Below are 12,881 nucleotides of genomic sequence, written 5' to 3'. Positions count from 1 at the left end.
CCGCAAAATGTTGGAAGAATCTATGAGATATCTAAACTCTTCCAAACGTTAAGAATTTCATATGGAAATGTGTTGCTAATGTTGTCCCTTGGAATGAAATCCTGTATAAAGTTTTAAGATATGGCGGTGATGCATACAAGATGTGCAAACATGGAAACGAGACAACAAGACACAATTTGTTAAGATGAAATCCTTTCCAGAGCAGTCTGGAATTCAATCTCGTGTGCTAGAAGAAGTATGAGAAGTGCAGAAACAACAGTAAAAACAAGGTGCCTTTATCAAATATACTTATGAATATTTTTTACTCATTCTTGTATGTTGAGAAGGAATCGGATGGACGTAATTATCAACGACTGCTTCCATGGATTTATGTTCTTTATTCATCATTCATGGCCATGACCGGCAATACTATACAGGGTAACAGGATCATTAAATAGAGTAGAGAGTAGAGGGAGAGATAATCTCAGCTTACTGATATGATGATTGAGATTCTGATGACACATGAGATAGTACAAACAAATCTACAGGGGAAGGAGATTGAAGGTACCCCATAAAAATAATCATTTTTATTTATATCTATAATGAAACCACATATAATCTGTTATTACAAACCAAAATACATAGATACCAAAGATGACAACTAACTGATCCATCAAGTGCTTGGCTATGTGGTTTCTCTTGACCATGATCTTTTATTACAGCTTAATAATTAATGCATCGTCCACACCCGAACCAAGTGCACGAGAAATGCTTGCAACACCACTTGAATAAATTACAGTCTTGGCTCTCACGACCACACCCATAAGCAAAAGATACAAGCACCGAGAATATTACAACCAACAGAAAGAAGAAATAAGTTCCAGTCTGCTTCTTCATTTTATTTCTTGTTAATGAATTTTCTGTAGTTTCTGATGGTGTGAATACATATATATATATATATATATATATATATATATATATATATATATATGGTTCGTGAATGACTAGTAAAAGATACGTACACTTATCATTAAAGTCCCTAATGCATGTATGAAACCTCCTAAACTGATTTATCAATACTTGCTAACGGAACCATTAATGCATGACTATGAATTAACCATTTTCCTTCAATCGCTTTTAATTCAACTTCGTCGACATCTGATAAATAGAATCCAACTGAAAATACTCGTCTCAGAGATAAAAAGCTAGAAGTATTTAAGAAAACAACTCTTTAATTGAGCATGTAATATTAAAACATATTCTTTTAGTTAATTCACGCGCGTTTGTCTTCTCTCGAGCAATACATGTCATTGTACATGCTTATGTCCATGCAAGATAGTATGATTCTGGAGTTAAAACAGTCTGGCATTGTTGATTCATTGAGTTCGTTAATAACGACAGGGTTCTACTGGGTTGGCTGCCGGGTCGAGTGAAAGAAGACTATACATCGGTAATCTTGATCAAAGAATAACTATGTGTCACCTCTCCCTCCCTCCGATACTAATATCAACGGTTGCGTCCCTCTCTCCCCTTATACTACTAGTACCATTCGTCGCTGAATTTGTATAGGTCGGTCTTGATCAAGATGTTTTCTCCTTATGGAAAGATCTAGTCGGAGGAATTTTTGTGGCACACTCGTGGTCCAAAGCGAGGAGAGCCCCGATGTTTCATTTTCATTCAATTCAGTACTAAAGAGGTATATATCATCCATTACTCTAGTTTATTAATGTCTCAGTCAAAACCTCATTTCCCGATTTGAAGTGAGCATGCAGGAAGCACAACTAGCAAAGCAGAAAATGAATGGAAGATTGGCTTGTGGACGTCCATTGGTTATCCAGTATGCTAGTGAGAAATACTATCTGGAAATGTCAAGCACATCCCCAAAACCTTCCAATGTTGGTATTGTCAGTGAAGCGAACAAAGGAAGTCAAGCGGGTAGTAGTACTCATTCTGGTAAATTAGTCTAAGTGCTAAAATTGCTGCGATAAAGAACAAACTATGAAATCCAGGAAGGGTGATAGTGTCACTTGATCCTCGCCTAGCTGTAGCCTTTTATCACCTTGAGACAGTTTACCCAAAATCATAGGTCACTGTGAGCTTGAGTAGATTTTTCTCTCGCTTGAAATTCTCCAGTATTTGTGAGGTCTGAGCTTTGTTGATGAGCTGCTGAACAAGAAGCAGATGTAATGTTTATCAGTACCATTTTTAGTACCTGTCTTGACACTAAATATCTACCAATTATCTCTTGAACAGGTCCAATGCAGTGATTTGAGTGAAAAAGTCAATTGTTGTAGTTATCTTAGCTGATTTAGTCTGTTTCAACATTCATTATCTACTGGCAGATTTTGTTGGGAAAATTGGCACACTGAGCGCAGCGGAAATCAGGATCCCAAAAGGCAATTGGTGATTTGAACCGAATATGGGAGAAATAATAAGAAAGAGACAGAAGATAAAGAAGAACACAACCACAACACAAGATATACGTGGTTCACCTTTACAGGCTACATCCACGGCCAACACCACCAGAAAAACTTCCATTAAATCAAAGACGATTACATGCTCTTTCCGCAATCCAAGACAAGAAGCAAAGAGTTAACAAGACATACCCGAGAACACCATCGAATAAACCATAGAAACTGTTAGATGTTTGATTGAATTTATGATGAAGATTAGAAGGATTTTGATGGATAATGGAGTGAGAAACTAATAGTTTCTACCCACTCTATTTTCTTTTGATTTCTTTCTTCATAATAATTTCTCTCTCTACACATGGTCAATATAAGACCATAGAGATAAGATGACATGTGGACATCTATTGTCCATACAATTCTACTACTACTTATATTCTTACACTCCTATTACATTTGAACATTACATTAACACTCAACAATCTCCTCCTTAATGTGATGTTCTACAACTCCAATTAATTCTCTAAAATTTTGAAACTTGCCTTTGGGAAGTGCCTTGGTGAATATGTCCGCCAATTGGTCTTCCGTCTTGCAATACTTGAGTTCTATCTCACAATCTTTAACTGCTTCTCGAATGAAGTGATACTTGAGTTTGATGTGCCTTGCTCTACAATGCTCAATCGAATTTTTGGACATAGCAATTGCGGATTTGTTGTCATAAAAAATTTCGGTGCACTCTTCTTGTTTCTCTTGGATATCTTCCATGATTCTTCTTAGCCATAGCTTTTATCCATACCGGTTCTTTTGATGCTTCTTCAAAATTTTCCGGTTCAACCGTACAATAGTTGCATCTTTCATACACTTCACTCAACCTATGCATCTTCTTTGGTGCCGATGGTGGTGATGTTGATGCACTAATACTTGGAGACATACTTGGAGATGCTCCTTGTCTTGTATTTGGAGGAGTTTGAGGTAGTTCTTCCTCATTTTCTTCACCTTCTTCAACTTCATTTGTTGCTGAATTTTCTTGCTCTTCATCAAGAATAACGGCTCTCTTCTAAATTTTACCTTCTTCCCAATTCCATGAAGCACCTTCATCAAACAAGACATCACGGCTTGTAATCATTGTGTTGTTTTTCAAGCTAAACAACCTATAATCTTTTGATTGGAGGCTATAGCCGAGAAATACACATTTTTCACTTGATTCATCAAGCTTTGTTCTCTTCACTTTAGGAATTTGAGAATCACACGCGCTACCAAAAACTTTGAGATGTCTTACCGATGACTTTCTCCTACTCCATGCTTCAAAAGGACCTTTGTTGGACACCTATTCATCAAGTAGACGGCGGTGTTAACGGCTTCGGCCCAAAACTTTATAGGCATACCCTTCTCATGAAGCATGAACTTCGCCTTCTCCATCACGGTTTGGTTCTTCTCTCGGAAACACCATTTTGTTGAGGAGTATAACCCACTGTTAGTTTCCTTTCCAAGCCTTCATCTTCACAAAATTTATCAAATTCTTTGTTGTTGTACTCTTTGCCTCTATCACTTCTTGAAACTTTGATGTAGTGACGACTTTGCTTTTCAACAAGGCTCTTGAACTTCTTGAAGATGCTAAAAACTTCGGACTTTTGTCTCATGAAGTAAACCCAAGTCATACGAGTAAAGTCATCAATGAATAAAATGAAGTATCTATTACCTCCATGAGTTGGTGTCTTCATTGGTCCACACACATCGGTATGTACCAAGCCAATAAGTTCTTTTGCTCTCCATGCTACACCTTTTGGAAATGGTTGGCGACGTTGTTTCCCAAGTGCACAACCTTCACACACTCCATCTTTGTGGTTGATATGTTGTGGAAGTCCTTGCACCATGTTCTTTTTGGAAAACACCTTGAGACTATTGAAATTCAAATGCCCAAGCCTTTTATGCCATAACCATGTTTCACCAATAGTTTCCATCCTCAATGCAACGTTCTTATATTTTTCAAACACAATTGGAAAGCTTATATTCTTCTCCATCTTGATACTCTTCATCACTTGTCTCTTATTCTTGTGTTTCTTGTATTCTTATCCATCTTCAAAATGGACCGCGTACCCAAGAGCTCCACAAGTTTCCCAACACTAAACAAATTTTGTGCCAAGTCCGGAACATACAACACATCTCTAATGTATTTTTCTCCATTGATAGTTTGCACGCGAATTGTACCTCTTCCGTTAGCTTGAACCATATTTCCATCCCCTATCTTCACTAGATAATTTATGGAAGTATCCATATCAACAAACAAGCTTTTCTCACCGGACATATGAGTGGTACAACCACTATCCACAAACCAAACTTCGCTTTTCGAAGTTACCATGGCACTTTGACAAGCATAAAACATTTTTTGTTTTTCTTATTTTTCTTCGGCTCTGCCGGCTTGTTCTTCATCTTCTTTGTATCTACAATCTTTCTCCAAATGTCCATATTTCTTGCAATTGTGACATTGTGGTTTTCCTTTGTTCCAACAATTCTTCTCCAAGTGACCATTCTTCTTGCAAAAATTCCATCGTGGTAGTTGAGAGGAATCACTCTTTGTATAGTTCTTGGAATTAGCTCCTCCTTTCATCCATTTTTCTTTTTCTTTGAAGTTTGATGTTGATTCACCCTTGTACTCATTTTTCTTTGTTGCTGAATTTTTTGAATTCAAGTTGAATTTTGATTGAAATGCACTCTCAATTGATTTTTCGGAGTGTCTTAACAACCTTTGCTCATACACTTTCAAAGATGCCCATAGTTCTTGCGACTTTAATGTAGAGAAATCTTTAGTCTCTTCCAAAACCGCCACAATGGGTTCAAATTTTTCCGGCAAGCACATCAATATATTCTCACAAATTCTTCTTTCCTCCATCTTCTCACCACACATCATCATATTATTAACAACTTCAACTACTCTAGATGAAAAATCATTTAAACATTCATTCTCATTCATTCTAAGATTCTCAAAATCTCTTCTATATGAATGTAATTTTAACTCTCTCACCTTCTTATTGCCTCCATACTCTTGTTGTAGAAGATCCCAAGCTTCTTTAGCTTTATAAGAATGGATTACTCTTGGTAGTATGGTGTCTCCAACTCCTTGTTGGATTTACATTGATGCTTTTGCATTCTTCCTCCTACTCTCCTTAAGTAAACCCTTTTGGTCTTGATCTAAGTTTGATGTATCTTCAATTTCATCATACCCATCTTCAACTATCTCCCACACTTCTTGAGACATGAACAAGGTTTTCATTTTAATTGCCCAAAAATCATAATTTTCTCCATGAAAAAGTGGTATTGAAGGTTGTTGAATGTATTGATTTGAGTAACTACTACTTGCCATTGATTTAATTGAAGATTGATTGAAAAATTGGGTTTTTTCTTTTCTAGATCTAGATTTTAAAAACTTTGAACGTTGCTAATTTTTTAGATTTAATGGGTAAAAATTGATTTTTTTTCACTCACCAAGATCAAATCTAATAGATCTAAGCTTTGATACCAATTGTTAGATGTTGGATTGAATTTATGATGAAGATTAGAAGGATTTTGATGGATAATGGAGTGAGAAACTAATAGTTTCTACCCACCCTATTTTCTTTTGATTTCTTTCTTCATAATAATTTCTCTCTCTACACATGGTCAATATAAGACCATAGAGATAAGATGACATGTGGTCATCTATTGTCCATACAATTCTACTACTACTTATATTCTTACACTCCCATTACATTTGAACATTACATTAACACTCAACAAAAACCAATTCTCTAACAATTCTTCAAACCATCCTCGTGTCTTCTCTTCTACACCGTCTTTACAGTTGCTACTAACAAAAGAGAAACATGAAAACACTAGAAATTAGGTTTAGGGAAAATCCCCAAACCCTGAACACTAGAACGCCAAAATTCTGTCTCTACAAGTTTTTCTCTCACACCGATATTGACCTTCACGGTAGCACACGATCCTCCCAACAAAGAGACCAAAATCCTAAGCACTTACCACTCTTCTAGGTTGGATTGATTAAAAACCTACAATTCTAGTCCTATATATAGAGATACAAACTTGGACCTTTAGTAATCATTACTTTAGGAACAAGGTTTTCTAACTTGGTTTAGAAGTAACTAAACTTTAGGCACAAGTTTAGTCAATATAGAGTTTAAGAAAACCCAAACTCTTTCCACCGACTAAACTAACAGATTTCTCACAATTCTAGCAAGAAGACTGGAGATTCGTCATGGTGGCAGACGGTCAAGACTTATTAGAGGACAAGTAGTAAAAGATTTGTTGGTCAGTTCAGTTTCTCCTGCTGAAATTGTGAATCTATGTACCATACCTGATGGTTTATCTAATCTAGTTAGTAGTACAGGCAAAAAGAGAACTTTGTGCCATTCCTCTCAAAATTATTACAGTATTTTTTTGTTTCTCTTGTTTCAATTGATTAGTTCACATGGGCTGAGATACCCGAATAATTACCGGAGTTAAAGTTAGACAAACCTTTACCAATAGTCGATTCGGAAATCCCGGACCAATAGTAGAGTCCCCAGGACACTAACAAGAGATAATATGAAGATGCATGCTGCTCATTTCTTCTGTGTAGTGTAGGTTCTAAGCTGTAAAAATCATGGTCAAATATAAAAACGGTTCATAAAAATATAATTATAGAACTTAAATCAAACGAAAAAGTAGTTCCGAACAAGCCAAACCGAACTTTTGTACATAGGTAGGAAGATGTATTGCTTGAGACAATGAGACAGTATACGAAATAAAGATGCAGGAAATGCCAGGAAATTTGTTTAAGGACCAATAAGTAAAAGTCTCACGCTTTTCTTCATAGGCTTTTTCTGTTTCTTGTTTCAATTGATCCCTCCGTACGCGCTTCTAAACCTGAATAAGTACCACAATTCGGTGAGACTAAGGTTTCAAAATATGGTACTCACGATGTAAAGTACACAGAACTACAAACATTCAGTTCTTTAGCACTTCCTTGCTCTGGGTCATATATAACTAGATTGTGGGATTTGGACGGTGCTTAAGAGTTGGAGTTTTTGGTTAAACTCTAACTTGCATAAACTTGTTCCTAAAGTTTAGGAACTTAAGAGCTAAATTAGGAAAACTTGTTCCCAAAGTTAGGGCTTCTTAAGGGACAAGTTAGTTTCTCTATATAAAGGATTAGAATTAGAGGTGTAGAATAATCCAACCTAAAAGAGTAGTAATCCTTGTGCTTAGGTTTTTGGTCTCTTTGTTGCGGGGATCGTGTGCTACCGCGAAGGTCAATATCGGTGTGAGAGGAAAACTTGTAGAGAGAGGATTTTGGTGTTCTAGTGTGTCGGGTTTAGGGAAAATCCCTAAACCAAGTTTGTAGTTTCCATGTTTCTCCTCTGTTAGTAGCAACTGGGAAGATGGTGTAGAAGAGAAGACATGAGGCTGGTTCGAGGAATGGTTAGAGAATTGGTTCCTATGATTTCTTGGATGGTGTTCTCGGGTATGTCTTGTTAATTCATTGGGTCTTGTCTTGGGTTGCGGGAATATCATGTAATGGCCTTTGATTTAATGGAAGATTTTCTGGTGGTGTTGACCGTGGATGTAGCCTGTAAAGGTGAACCACGTATATCTTGTGTTGTGTGGTTGTGTGTTTCTTTATCTTCTGTCTATTTCTTATTGTTTCTATCATATTTGGTTCAAATCACCAATTGCCCTTTGTGATCCTATGATTTCGCTGCGCTAGGGTGCCAATTTCCCCAACAATTGGTATCAGAGCAAGGACGGGCTGGTGTGATTGAACCTGGAATTGAACGATTGTTTATTTTTCGGGTGGAGGGATATGTTTTTTGAAGATAATGTTTCAACTGGTGTTTATACAAAGATGGATTTGTGATGTGATTTACAAATTGGAGGTTCAACTTGGTAGAAGTGTATGTTCTTTGTTTTGTTTTATGATATAGTATGGGATGCAGATTAAGGATGAATGAGGTGGAATATATATATACTTCTTGAAGAGTGTTAGTAATGATACACTATAAAGAATGGGTTACAAAGTTTGAAGAAAGGATGGGGCTGTGAAGTCTCATGTAGAAGCAAGTCCAGCAATGCTTCGAAGTTGTGCACGAGATGTTATAGATATATGTTCTTAAGTCTATGTTAAAGTATTCCTGATGGCTTGCATGTAATATCAAGAATATGCCCGATATCGAAAGCATGTACCACGGTATTATGGCATTTGTACGGTATATATTCTGAGCGAGTATGTTGGGTGTGATGGTGGTAAAAGTATGTCAGATTGGTGATGGCTTTGACAATCGCTTAAAGGATTAAGTTTGTTAATCACAGTGGAGATGTCTGATGGTTTATTTCAGATACACAGTAATCATGACATGTGTCGGAGTATGATGTTGAAGCTAATTTTTCCTTTCTGGGTTAGATTTCAATATGTTGTTAGCTTACTGGTTAGGTGGAGATAGCGATGATTCTTCTGGATGGTTCTCTTGGTAATCAATGGTATAGTCTGTGCAACGATTCGTTGATGGTGGTAGAAGATTTTCATAGTGCTTGTGAAGCGTGGTCAGTTTCATAAGTGTTCTTCATAAAGAAGATGGTTTGAAGACTTTTATCAATGTCGTGGTATTTTGGTCAAAGAGATGGTTCTATGAAGATGGAAGTTCGGATTTGAGCTTCAAAAGTAATTCTATGGATGTATAGAGATGGTGAATAACTATGCTGGAAGACATAGGTAATTTCCTGTGATCGTCTCATGCTTGAAAGCATGATCCGAGGTGGAGAATTGTGGGATTTGGACGGTGCTTAAGAGTTGGAGTTTTTGGTTAAACTCTAACTTGCATAAACTTGTTCCTAAAGTTTAGGAACTTAAGAGCTAAATTAGGAAAACTTGTTCCCAAAGTTAGGGATTCTTAAGGCCCAAGTTAGTTTCTCTATATGAAGGATTAGAATTAGAGGTGTAGAATAATCCAACCTAGAATCGTAGTAAATCTTTGTGCTTAGGTTTTTGGTCTCTTTGTTAGGGGGGATCGTTTGATACCATGAAGGTCAATATCGGTGTGAGAGAAAAACTTGTAGAGAGAGGATTTTGGTGTTCTAGTGTGTCGGGTTTAGGGAAAATTCCTAAACCAAGTTTATAGTTTCCATGTTTCTCCTATGTTAGTAGCAGCTGGGAAGACGGTGTAGAAGAGAAGACATGAGGATGCTTTGAGGAATGGTTAGAGAATTGGTTCATATGATTTCTTGGATGGTGTTCTCGGGTATGTCTTGTTAATTCTTTGGGTCTTGTCTTGGATTGCAGGAATAACATGTAATGATCTTTGATTTAATGGAATTTTTTCTGGTGGTGTTGATCGTGGATGTATCCTGTAAAGGTGAACCACGTATATCTTGTGTTGTGTGGTTGTGTGTGTTTTTTATCTTTTGTCTATTTTTTATTGTTTCTCTCATATTTGGTTCAAATCACCAATTGCCCTTTGTGATCCGTGATTCCGCTGCGTTCGGGGTGCTAATTTTCCCAACGTAGATTACCTCCGATCATGAATACAATCTTTCCATTCTTTGAAGACGTAATAAGCTTCGAAGGATAGTTGTTGGTAAATCTCGTAGGGATGGTGATATTCTTCCAAGATTCTTGAACACCGTAATCCTGCATCACCCATACTTCACGAATGTTATATTCAATGTCTTTAATAAGTACATAAAGGCATTCTTCTAACAAACCCACAACCGAAAACCAGAAGTAGGTTTCCAAAGATTTTCTTGGTAGTTGCAATTCATTTAATTTCTCAGTGTTGATATCAAAGGAGATTACTAAATCTGAGTCATTGCGTTTTCTGCCTAACCAATGAAGAGCTCCATTAATAAGATCTGCAGAGTATCCAACATGATTCGAGTAAGAAATGGCTTGAATGATTTTCCACGAATTTGATCCTAACGTATAGACTTCGATTAAAGAAGAACTACCATTTTCGTCCACAGAGTCTATCAGATGTACGCACTTGTAGTCACCTGACTTGCAATCATGACCAAAAGCGAGTAGGCCGTATAGATACTTGTTTGGTGATTCCGGTAATCACTTGTTTTCATTAGTAGTAGGGTTCCAAATATGGAAAGAGATTATTAATAAGAATACCGACCAAGCCATTAAACGAACCCACTAGAGGGATTGATGAAGAAAGAGAGTAATTCTCATTAAAGAAAACAGAAGAGTAAATCACTCTTTAAGTACAGGCAGTGTTCAGCTTTACAGACTGTCAAAGACAGCTCATAGTTATACAAACATAAAATACTAAACGCACCCAAGATATACAATACATGCACTTAGAACAGTTATAACAGAAATAACTGTCTTTCATTTCACTAACCCCCATCAAGATGGAGAGGATGTAGAATCTTCAGCTTGTCTCTGAGAAAGGAAAACCTGGGTGCAGAGAGTCCCTTAGTGAATATATCAGCAGCTTGGTGAAGAGATGAGATATAAGTAACCTGCAAGTGCTTGGACTGAACTAATTCCCTAACAAAGTGAAAATCTATAGCTAGATGTTTCATCCTGCTATGAAAGACATGATTGGAAGATAGAGCAATATATCCTTTGTTATCACAACCAATAATGGGAGGTACTTGTAAAAATACATGTAAATCTCTTAGAAATTGACAAAGCCAAGGTACCTATGCTGCAGTGGTTGCTAGAGACCTGTATTCTGCTTCTGTGGAGCTTCTAGAGATAGTTGGTTGTTTCTTAGATGACCAGGAAACTGGATTGGAGCCAAAAAAGATGCAATGCCCACTAGTTGACCTTCTATCATCAGGATTACCAGCCCAGTATGCATTTGTGTATCCTTGGAGAGCAGTAAAACCCTTAGAGAAGAGAAGACCATAGCCAAGAGTTCCCTTAATGTACCTCAAAACTCTTTTAGCAGCTGTAAGGTGAGTAGGTGTTGGTGCTTGCATGTGATGGCATATTTGGTTGACAACATAAGAAATTTCTGGTCTTGTCCAAGTGAGATACTGAAGCGAACCAACAATGGATCTATATTCAGTAGGATCAGTTAGTAAGTCACCATCGGAAGCTGATAACTTTGTGTCAGAGCATGGAGTATTGCAAGGTTTGATTCCCAGAAGATTTGTCTTGTTAAGAAGATCCGCTCCATATTTGGTTTGACAAAGAAATAAACCTTTGGAGCTTCTGTGTACCTCAAGGCCAAGGAAGTAATGGAGATCACCTAAATCCTTGACTGGAAAGTGAGTACCAAAATAGGATATTAATGAGGCACAATGAGAACTCTCACTTCCTGTGATGATAATATCATCAACATAAACCAGAACATAAGTAAGTTTAGAACCAATTTTCTGCACAAATAGACTGGAATCAGCTGGTGAAGTTATGAAATCAAGACCCATTAAGACATCAACTAGTTTCTCATACCAAGCCCTTGGTGCTTGTTTGAGACCATAAAGGGACATGTGAAGTTTGCAAACATAATCTGGATGTTCAGCATCTTGAAAACCAAGTGGTTGTGTCATATATACATCCTCCTTTAAGTCACCATGAAATAAAGCATTGCTGATATCTAGCTGAGTAAGTTTCCAATCAAAATTTACTGCAATGGATAAGACTAATCTGATGGTATCTGGTTTTACTACAGGGCTAAAAGTATTTGTGTAGTCAAGACCTTCAAGCTGATGAAACCCCTTTGCTACTAGCCTAGCTTTGCGCCTCTCAAGAGTACCATCTGCATTATATTTGGTTTTAAAAACCCATTTGCAACCAACCAAATTTTGTGAAGGATCAGGTGGTACCAAAGACCAAGTACCTGCATCATGAAGAAATGTGTGTTCAACATGCATTGGATCTAATCACTCATGAATTTTAGCAGCTTGAGAATAGCAAGTGGGTGTCGTAGATGCAGTATTAGCCAAATAAGCTGTAGGAATTGGATGTTTGGTGGAAAGTAAAGATTTTGGTTTGAATATGCCATGTTTGGATCTGGTGAGCATGTTATGAGTATTTTGATCATTAGAGTGAGCAGACACAGTAGTAGTACCTAGTAACAGCAGGAGGACTATTTGTAGTAGTGGTTGTAGTGGAAGAAATAAAAGTATTGAGATCAGTGGCAGCAGGAGTAGAAGATGTATTAGGTATGATAGTATCAAGTTTAGCTGCAGACATATCAAGCTCAGAAATGGAAAAAGGCAATGTAGATGTAGTAAGTGTAGAGTATGGAAAATAACTTTCAAAGAAGTTAACATGTCTAGAGACAAATATTTTTCCTGTTACAGGATTGAAACACCTATACCCCTTTTGTTGTTTGCTATAACCAATAAAGATACATTGCTCACTTCTAGGAGAAAGTTTAGAAGTTGTATATGGTTTAAGCCATGGAAAACTTAGACATCCAAAAATTTTAAGGAAAGAATAGTCTGGAGGTTTATGAAATAGGGTTTCAAAAGGAGATAAATATGAAAGTGATTTTGTGGGTA

General features: G+C 37.0%; 1 pseudogene; it reads left to right on the top strand.

Annotated features, from left to right (window-relative positions):
* The first annotated feature begins 120 nt into the window (after nucleotides 1-120).
* Nucleotides 121-10,586, top strand: LOC113272048 (annotated as a pseudogene).
* The last annotated feature ends 2,295 nt before the right edge of the window (nucleotides 10,587-12,881 follow it).

This window comes from Papaver somniferum, chromosome 4 (genome assembly GCF_003573695.1).
Source record: "Papaver somniferum cultivar HN1 chromosome 4, ASM357369v1, whole genome shotgun sequence".
Taxonomy (NCBI): Eukaryota; Viridiplantae; Streptophyta; class Magnoliopsida; order Ranunculales; family Papaveraceae; genus Papaver; species Papaver somniferum.
Note: the sequence above shows the minus strand (reverse complement) of the source record. Positions and strands in the feature narration are given on the sequence as shown.